The sequence below is a fragment of the Mirounga angustirostris genome, unplaced genomic scaffold, assembly GCF_029215605.1.
Source record: "Mirounga angustirostris isolate CCGP_5_RB_7025 unplaced genomic scaffold, mMirAng1.0.hap1 SCAF_4, whole genome shotgun sequence".
NCBI classification, from domain to species: domain Eukaryota; kingdom Metazoa; phylum Chordata; class Mammalia; order Carnivora; family Phocidae; genus Mirounga; species Mirounga angustirostris.
Genome location: NW_026991712.1, coordinates 15,260,319 through 15,270,168, shown reverse-complemented (window position 1 = coordinate 15,270,168; position 9,850 = coordinate 15,260,319). Strand labels below are relative to the sequence as shown.

At 50.2% G+C, this 9,850-nt stretch overlaps 1 pseudogene; it reads right to left on the bottom strand.

The window, feature by feature from the left end:
* Nucleotides 1–635: 635 nt before the first annotated feature.
* Nucleotides 636–761, bottom strand: LOC123860757 (U2 spliceosomal RNA; annotated as a pseudogene).
* Nucleotides 762–9,850: the final 9,089 nt, after the last annotated feature.

The following is a 9,850-nucleotide window of genomic DNA, read 5'->3' as shown; positions in this document are numbered from 1 at the left end:
AAGCAGAGAGATGGGGATAGGGGAAGAGGGAGGGAGGAGAGGAGGGAGGGTTGGCAGAGAAAAATGGGAGATTCAGAGAAGGCAGAGTGCTAGACTCCCAGCATCATGAGGGCAAGGACCGTGTCCTGTTTATCTTTCTTTCTTCTGGATCAGGTGTAGAGCTTGGCACCTTGTGGGATAGATGGCCAAACCTATGGTATTATTCAACACCTAGCTCAAACATCACCTCTTCCAAGAAGCTTTCCTTGGTTCCCACCCCCCGCCCCCCAGTGTCCCCACCACACCCCCAGTGGGCTCTCCTAGCCCTTGGAACCTCTGTTTATCCTTCTCAGGCAGCTTTGTGTGTCAGTTCTTTTATGTATCAGCCACCACCATTCAGGTGTGGGCTCCTAGACCGGGCGTGAGCCTGACTCGTCCCCTATCCCTGGGGTCCGTTAGCGCAGGGCTCTCACCCAGTAGGACTACACGTCAAGGGTGCAGGCAAGTGTGGGCTTTGCAGTCAGATAGACCCCGATTCAAAGCCTGGTTCTGCCTCTTATCAACTGTGTGTCTTGGGAAGCCCCTCGGTGTCTTGTAGCTTTCCCTTCCTCACAGAAAGTGGAGTTGAGAAAGCCTGCTCTGGCGGGCTCTGGCGGCAGAGTTGGCCACGGTGACACTGCTTTGGCACCTAGTAGGTGCTCATTATCCATTTCCTATGAGTAATTTTAAACTGATAAGGACAGATACTACACTTGATCTTAGCCAAAAGGCCGAGAAGCGATTCCTGTGAGTAATTAAAGATGTGGTGGTTCCCTGCCCTGGCTCCGCATCAGAACCGCCCTTCTCAGGAATAGACCTGCTTGGAAGCCCCCTGGGAAATTCTTAGCCTGTGGGTCTGGGTGGGGCCCAGGCCTCCGCCTTTTAGAAGAAGCTTCTTTGGTTCTTCTGATGTCGAGGGTCTCAAGGTTTGTCAAATGGAACATAAGATAAGAATGTAAGATAGTACAAAAGTCAATGACTTCTCTGGTGTCCCGGGTCCAGTGAAGGGACAGGAAAATCTCGGAGGGAAGATGGGACCACAGGTGCATTGCCTGTGGGGGCAGATGGAATGCAGAGGAAAAGTTCAACCTGATTTTGCTTCACACGAGCTCTGTGACCCCAGTAAGCTGGTCATCTTCTCTGAACTTTATCTTGCTGCTTTCTTTGGGGTGGAGTCCGAAGGGCTGATTTCTTCAGCTAGTCTTCTCCCTGTTTTTACATGTGAGGACTAGATCTGGTGGGGAGAAGAACCCTACAGACTCCATGACCATCAGGCAATGGGGTCACGAGGTGTTGCGTGGTCTTTGCTACAATTTGCCAAGTTTATGGATTAGAGGTGGAAATAAAAGTACGTAACCATTTATAGCTCCAGCTAGCATCTGGGAGACCCCTAGGGGATCTTTGTGCAGACGGTGGTGCTAGCTGAAACTTCTTTGTGAATAGGAGCCTAGTACTTTCTAGCCTATGGAGGTCATGACCTTGTAGAGGACAAGGGTCAGCACTGTAGAAGGAGCCCAGGCTCTCAGCCCTTGAGACATGAGCCGACCATGAAAAATCCTATCTCTAAGGCTTATGATCCTGAAAAAGAATTTGATGTAGTGGCAAAAGACATTTGTCCCAGGGATGACAGATGAAGGGGCCAACAATGGAAGTCCGGAAAGACGTACCTCCACAGTTCAAGGTGGGAGTCATAGGGCACTGGGGATGCTGAGTCCAGGTGCAGGGCTCATGGGAGACTGTAGGATCACGTAACGAAGTGGCTGCAGAAAGCGGGCAATGGGGATTGAACAGAGCGCCAGGCATTTTCTTCTGTGCTATTTGCTTCCATTTTCACACAGCCCTGAGAGGCGTTACTGCATTGATATTCAACACTCACGATAACCAGCTCTGTGGTACAGATGGGAACACAGAGGCTCAGAAGGGGAGGGTTCCCAAGGTCTCAAGCACCTCGCTGGTGTCAGAATTTGAATCCCCATCTGTCCACCTCTGATATCTGTGTGTTCGCTTTCCTCCACTACACGTTACTACTCGGATGGCTGCCCCAAAGCGTTTGGGTTTCTTTAAGTACTCTCTGGAATGGTTCCCAGATGTTTCCCTGGGTAAGGCAGACACCCTCCCTTTCCTGGGAACAGGACACTCAGTTTTGGGAAGATGGGGAGGTGTTTGGCGAAAACCTCAAGGTGCTGGCTTCCTGTCATTACAGATGGGAGGTGGGGCTGGTCCTCAGGATCCTGAGTGGGGGCTGAAAGTGTCTCTCTGCAGGCAGGACCTGGGGGATGGCCCTGGGCTGCGATGGTCGGTGCTACTGAGCAGGAGAATGGACAGGTCTGAAGTCTCAAAAGGCATAGATTTCCAGACTGGGTATCACCCCGGAGACCCAAAGGGCAGAGGTGCACAAAGGTGACCTTGATTTGGGTGCAGAAAACAAGAAAGTCTGCTTCTTTTCTGTGAAAGGTGAATGAATCACTTTTCCAAGGAGCCAACCCATCCTTTGTCCGCTGCACACCTCATGTGGGCTCGGAGTGGAGCCTTGCCCGGTGGAGGGAGCCAGGAAGGTGTGTGGTGGTCAGCACTGTCATGCCCAGCTTCCTCCTTCTTCCCTTTCTCCCCCGAGAGCAAGGAGGTCGGAGGATGAGACTGGGAACGGTCCCCTCACAGTGGCTGAAACTTGTGAGGGCAAGGACCGTGTCCTGTTCATCTTTCTTTCTTCTGGATCAGGTGTAGAGCTTGGCAGATTGTGTGATAGATGGCCATACCTATGGTATCATTCAACACCTAACTCAAATGTCACCTCTTCCAAGAAGCTTTCCTTGGTTCCTCGCCCTCCCCCCCCCGCCATGTCGCGGCTGGGTACTGAGGCTGGCAGGGAGTTGGGGGGTGGGGAGTGTGTGGGGGAGAGGGGAAAAGCTATGCTGAAGGTCCAAAAGTGGGGGGAGGGTGTAAAAACCACAGAGGCCATGGCACAACGGAGGGGCAGAGAAAAGTCTTCTGTTCCCCAATCCCGTCTTCCCTGCCTGCTGTCAACAGGCTGCAAAGTCAGAAACCCCGCTTTGAATCCAACTCCCCCCTTCACTCCCTCCTCTGCTGCCCTATGCCCAGCCCTCAGATCTCACAAATTACACAGCAACCTCAAGCAAGTTGTTCTGACTCTCCGGAGTCTTAGCTTTCTTATCTGTGTAATGGGGATAACATTACCTGTAGAGCTGAGAAAATTCAAGCAGATTAAGCAGAAGAAGTGGCCTGGGTGTAAATCATAGTGTGGGCTTCAGTCCTGACCCACTGGGCAACCCTTACTCTCTCCAAATCTCACACTGCTCATCCGTAACATACGTTTCTGCCAAGAGTTGTTGTAAGGATCCAATAGGACAATGCTCCTGGCACATAAAAGTGCCCAGAAAAAGTGCTCATTGCCTTCTCCTTCCATGCTCGCTCTTTCATAATTTTGCCAAGGAGAGAGATTTGGATCTGAAGATGCCCAACTATTCCAGGGACTGATCTTTTCTGGGTCCCTTATTCATAAAGTGAGAGAAATAGCGCAGATCTCATTGAGCTGTTGTAGGGCCGAGGTGATGAAAGAACCATTCTAGAACAGAGCCCTCTACACAGAAAATAGCCCATAAAGGTCAGCTTCGTGGCCGCCTCAAGATAATTCTTCCGGCTAGTGATGGAGCCCTGGCTGGTGCCTTGGCCTCAGTGGTCAGGCAGGGCTGAGCTGAATCACCCAAGAGTGACAGGTCTAGGCAGTGACAGCCCAGCCTGGTGGGGTGGGAGCAGCTGGGCTCCTTAGGGAGCCCCCAGGAATAATTCGGCTATTATTTTGTAACAGAGATTGCCTGTGGCCTTGACCAGTTCTAGAGATGGTGGGAAAGAGGGATGTCCATGACCATTGGATACTCCTACATTTTCTCATGGCTAAGGAAGCAGATGAAGGCAGTGGCAGGGCAGGCTGTGGCCTTTTACTGGATACTGACCTGGTAGGAGGCCATACAACTGGATGGCAGCTGGAGGGGCACCCTTCCATAGTATGGGGCCGTGAGCACTGAACAGGGCCTCAAAGCCTGTTCTTGACCAAGTTAGACAAGATAAGATGTGTTTCTTTCTCAGGAACTTGGAGGAGGTAGGCTGGATGGTTTTTAGGCTTGGAGCCCATGGTTTTAGACTCTAAGTCCAGTGCTCTTCCCATGACATCGTGTATGTCCAGAGTCATAGGCCCTGACCCTAGGAGCTCAGCCATGATTTGTGGCAGATGGGTAACTGGATGTTCAGGGAGCACAGAAGAACAGAGGTTCAGAGAAAGTTTGTGGAGGAGGTAACATATGAGCCAGGCTTTGTAGGGGGAGGTGCAGGAGAAAGCACTTGTCTCCACTTCCTCATCTCCGACTCATTTCTCCAGCTCCACCCATTGCAATCTGGCTTCTCCCACAACATGGAACTGCTCTCACCGAGGTCATCAGTGACCTTCTTGTGGCAAATCCAATGGATGTCTCATTACCCTTCTCTTAACTAATGGGGGGGGGGTCACATTTGACACAGCTCACTTCTCCTTTGACTTGCGGTTCTCCTCCTACCTCCCCCATTGTCACTTCCCAGTTTCTCTTGTGATCTCATCTTCCCTTGCAACCCATCTACCTACCATCCATCCAATCCATCCATCCATCCATCCATCCATCCATCCATCCATCCATCCATCCATCCATCATCCATCCAATCCACCCATCCATCCATCCACCCACCCATCCACCTAATCCATCGATCCATCCATCTTTCCATCTATCTACCCATCCAGTTATTATCTATCTATCTATCTATCTATCTATCTATCTATCTATCTATCTATCTATCAACATCTGTCATCTATCTATCTATGTAATTAAGGAGAGTATAATGAAGGCACTCTTTACAAAAGTATGAAAGTATTAGGAGAATGTACCAGGAAACGGTGCAGCACTCTAGCATGAATAATATCAGGGAGACATTACCCAATCTAGGCCTGATGGGAAGGCCAAGTGGTTATCAGAATCCAGAGATTATGGTTACAAGAGGGGCTTTACACAGAGGGGCACAACCAAACAGGGTCATCAATACCCCTGACTCTCCTCCTGCCCTCTGATGCAGTTCACAAAGGCCAACTTCCCATGCTCCTTACACTCTGATGTCACTCTTCCCATGCTCCTTACACTCTGATGTCAGCCTGCTGTATGTGCCTCTTTCCCCTTTCTCTGTGTTCTTACCCTGAGGGCTCCTCGGCTCCAATGGCTAATGCCCCTAAATTGCTGTCTCATGCCAAGACTTCTGTCCTGACCACCTGGTCACCCAACTGTCTACTTACTGGACATCTCTAAATGTCCTTCTGGCATCACAGACTCAGCATAACCACAGAGGACCTCATGGCCTTCTCCCAAATTGTATCTTCCCGTATTTTCTTCCTGTATGGATGGCATCTCCACTCACCTCGTCATCCAAGTCAGGGCCTGGGATTCATTCCTGACTCTTGCCCTTCCTTTCCCCTTGACACCCCCCCACCCAGTCCTGCCAAATCCACACCCAGATGTTTGACACATACAGTCCCTCTCCATCCACCCCCCACTGCTCCCTTTGTTTGGACCCTTCTCATCTCTCCCTGGATTATGACAGCTACCGAATTAACCACCTACTAGCTGCCTCTTAAGGTCCACTCTCTCTCCCTTCTTAGCTAAAGAATGCCCACTTTGGTTATGTCCATGGCCAGTGATCTAAAAGACAACATTTGCCAGCCTCTCTTGCAGCTAGGAATGACTATGTGCCTAAGTTCTGGCCAAGAAGAGGTAAGTGGAAGTGTCATGTGGAAGGTGCTAGAAAGTTTCCTTAAAAGGGAGAGGGTGCATTCCTCTTCCTCTTGGCTCTATATTGCTGCCTGAAACATGGTTCTGATGGTTGGAGCTCTAACGGCTACATTGGGCCATTTGGAGAATGGCCTTCCACAGCTGGAGGAATGCCCTTCACAAAGTGTACCAGCCATAAGCCACTATTTCTGGACATCTTCAGTGCAAGGGTAAATTAAATATCTAACTTGATTCAGCTACTGTTATTTTTGTTTGTTTGTTTTTCTGTTATTTGCAATGGAATGTAATTCTCACGGATGCATCTGAATCCCAGGAGGTAGTTGCAGATATTTCTGTGCCCCACACGCCTCCCTTAGACCACCTGATTTTAGCACGGCAGCGAGGACAGTTCCATGTGTGCCATGACTGTCCTATTTCAAACATGCAAGGCTTGTTCAAAACCACAGTCAGGGGAAGGCCAGTCAGCCTCTGTGCCTGGAAGAGCAACAGGTGGAGAGAGCGTTAATGCCTCCCGAGGCAACCTTCAAGCAATGGGGACTGAAAGTTGGTGACGATGGGCAGGTCATTAATGATTTCTCAGAGGGTCTCCAGCAGGACCGAGTTCTGCTGTTCCCAGAGGTGACCAGCTCAGTGACACCTCTTCTAGTCTTACCCCCATCCCCAACTCACTCTCCTCACTCTGTCACTGCTGCTTCCTGGGGTCACCTCACCCATAAACCACCCCCACTCACTTTCTTATCTCAGGCTCCGATGCTGGAGGAACTGACAGAGTTTGCCCTAAAATATAGCTCTGTTTATGCCCTTCCTCTCCCGCAAAGCCCACCTCTTAGAGCCCATTAACTCCTGGATGATGGTACGATTTGATTCCTTGTCCTGTCCCACAAAGCCCCACTGGCTCTGGTCCCTTCCTCCCCCAAAGCCTTGTTCGTTGCTTCTCGGCCCCTATGTGCCCTTTGCTCCAGCCATGCCAGGCTGCATTTCACGCTCTGGTGCCTTCTCACGGACTGGAACATTCCTAACCTTACCCTATTGCAAAGGCTCAGGTGCCCTTCACCACTGTGCTCTCGTGTCCCATCTTCTGGAAAGCCCTCCCTGACCTCCCATGTTCAGCTAGAGCTGCTCCACATCCAGGTTCTCACTCTTCCTTTATACCATTCTTGAATTGGCTAATTAGCTGCCCCCTCTCCCTCTTTGAGAGCAGAGACTACATACATCCTATGTAGTTTTGTATCCTGGGCCTAATGCTGAGCTGGAACAGAGACAAAATGTGGCCATGTGAGCAGGGACAAGAACAGGAGAAGCAAGGGCCAGCGAGGGGCGTGTACGTGGTGCATTCCTGGTGCTCCACACGCCCGAGGCCTGTCACCCCAGCATCCCACTTTTCCAAGATCTGATCTCTTGTCCTTTCAGCCCCAGGGCCTACAACCTCCCCCTTCTGTTCAGAGCCTTAGCCACACCCAGTGTTTGCCCAACACCATGGGCTCTTAAGCCCGCTGACCCTACTCATGATCTTCCCTTTACTTGCATTACTCCAATTCACCCCCACACACCATGAATTTCTCCCTAGCCTTCAAGGCCCTCATCAAGTATACCTGCATCCATAAACCCTTTCCTGCCAGGAACTGTGCTTTGTACATTGTAGGTTCTTAAGGAAGCTGGTTGTTGTTGTGTTGGGTGTGTTGGGTGGAATGGGGAGCATGTATATACATATTTAAGAAATACTTACATAGGGCTGAATATATTCTAGGTACTACTCCATGTGCTCTACATGTACGAACTAATTTAATACATATAATGCTATAAGGAAGGTCTTGCTCTTATCCCCTGCAGAGAGGCTATTTAACTTTTCTGCAATTGCATAGCTAGAAAGTGCTAGAGAAAAGATTTGAACCCAAGCAGTTTGGGGAGGACAAACTTTCTTTTGCAGGCACGTGGAGCCGTGGAAGGACTCTCAGCGTAGACGCACTGAGGGTGGGTCTGGAAAGGACCGGACTAGACGTATGTGAGCAGCCCTGGCCTGGGCTGTGCAGGCTTAAAGTGGCTATAGGACAAGGGGTACAGGGGCTGTTCCTCAGGTCCCCAGGGCAATGGCGGTGTCTCTCAGGTCCTGGGAAGCATGTGGGGTGGCAAGAGGGCCCTTTAAATGGACATTCTCTGAACTGGAAGGAGAAAAATCAAACACTTGATACTTCAATCAAATTTGCTTTCTGGGAGCTCTGAGGTCAACTTGGGTGACCAGGACATCTTGTGGACACCTCACAGGTGTCTGGAAATAACTTTAGAGGTCTGGCCTTCACTGATCAGGACCAGGGAGGAGAGTGACTGGTAAGAAATCTGCTCCTGACTCCCATCAGCCTATCATCTGCTCTGCAGGTGAGAGGGTTCTTAAAATAGCAAAAATGGTATTTATAAATGGATGTGGGGATCACAGGAAGACCCCTGGGCCAATCATCAGAAGCTTTGATGTAATTTGCTGGGTGATTTTGGTGGCAAGCTACGTTCCCTTTATAGGGCTCAGTTTCCCCATTTGTGAAATACAAAGTTTTGGGCCAGAAGCCCATGAAGAGCTCTTCCAGACTGATTGTTAATGATTCTAGCTGCATATGGGTTACCTTGGGAAGCAGGAAGGAGGGAAATTGAGGTCTGTTATTGGCCTGAATTGTGTCTCCCCTCCACCCCCGCCCAGTCCAGATGTTGAAATCTTAACTTCAGAATATGACTGTATTTGGAGATAGAGCCTTTAAAGAGGTCATTAAGGTGAAATGAGGTCATTGGGATGGGTCCTAATTCAACCTGACTAGTGTCCTTATAGGAAGAGGAGTCTAGGACACAGACACACACAGAAGGAAAACCATGGAGACACCAGGAGAAGCCAAAGAGGGAGGCCTCAGAGGAAATCTACCTGCCAACACTTGGATTTTGGATTTCTAGCCTCTAGAATCCTGAGAAAATAAATTTCTGTGGCTTAAGCCACCCAGTCTGTAGTCCTTTGCTGTGACAGTCCTGGCAAGTTGATAGAGGATGATGCCATTCGTGGACGCAATGACAATGTCCCCCAGCTGTGGTGTCTGGGTCCCTCTGGGGTCAGGCGAGCCCCAACATTAAAGGAGTACAGGCAGGACAAGGGGAGGGGTTCAAAGTAGGTCTCCCTGGACAGCATGCATTGAGCCTGCTGTGTTGTCAGGGCTAGATGAGTAAGCCCTAGTCCTGCCCTCAAGGAGTTTCTAGTCCCATGAAGGAGACAAATATACGGTGTGGTGCTTGTCCAATGGGAGCCCTGCAATGATGAAACATACCTGTCATGCAGACGCAGGAAGCCCAGGATGACTTCACAGGGAGATGTCTTGAAGGGTCAGTCATGGACCTCGCCAATCAGGAAATGGAGGGAAGAGCATCTTAGGCAGAGAGGTCAGAATGTACAAAGGTGCAGAGGCACACATGATTTCACAAAGAGGCATGGTGCCTGCGAGCAGGGCTGGATCGGATCAGACAGACCAAACCGTGGAGGCCAGACTTCCTCCTGATTGGGCTGGGGAGCCTGTGAAGGGTTAGGTGGAGGGGACACAACTTATAAGCATGGGGGTCTGGATCCAGACCCAGCTGGGTCTCAGTGGTGCCACCTACTAGGTGGTCGACCTCGTGCAGGTTACTCATCCTCTTGGAACCTCTGTTCTCACCTGCAAAATGATGATAATAGCACAAGCCTGATAGGTTTGCCACGAAGATTAAGTAGGTGAACACCTACCCCATGCTTTCAACAGTGCCTGGCATGTTGATGGCTCTTAATACACTCTGGCTCTCAGCTCAGCCCTGGTTTTCACACCTGCTCCACCATGTTGGGGCTGAAATGATGATTTCATCAACCCTTTCCATTTGGTGAAGTAGGGAGTGAGGTCAGTATAGGAAATCAGTCGTCACAAACTGGAACTGGGAACTGAGAGGTGCACAGGCTTCTGGAAATGCAAGGAGAACTTGCTAGGATGCATTTCTGTAGGGTTCTAGGGAGTCCT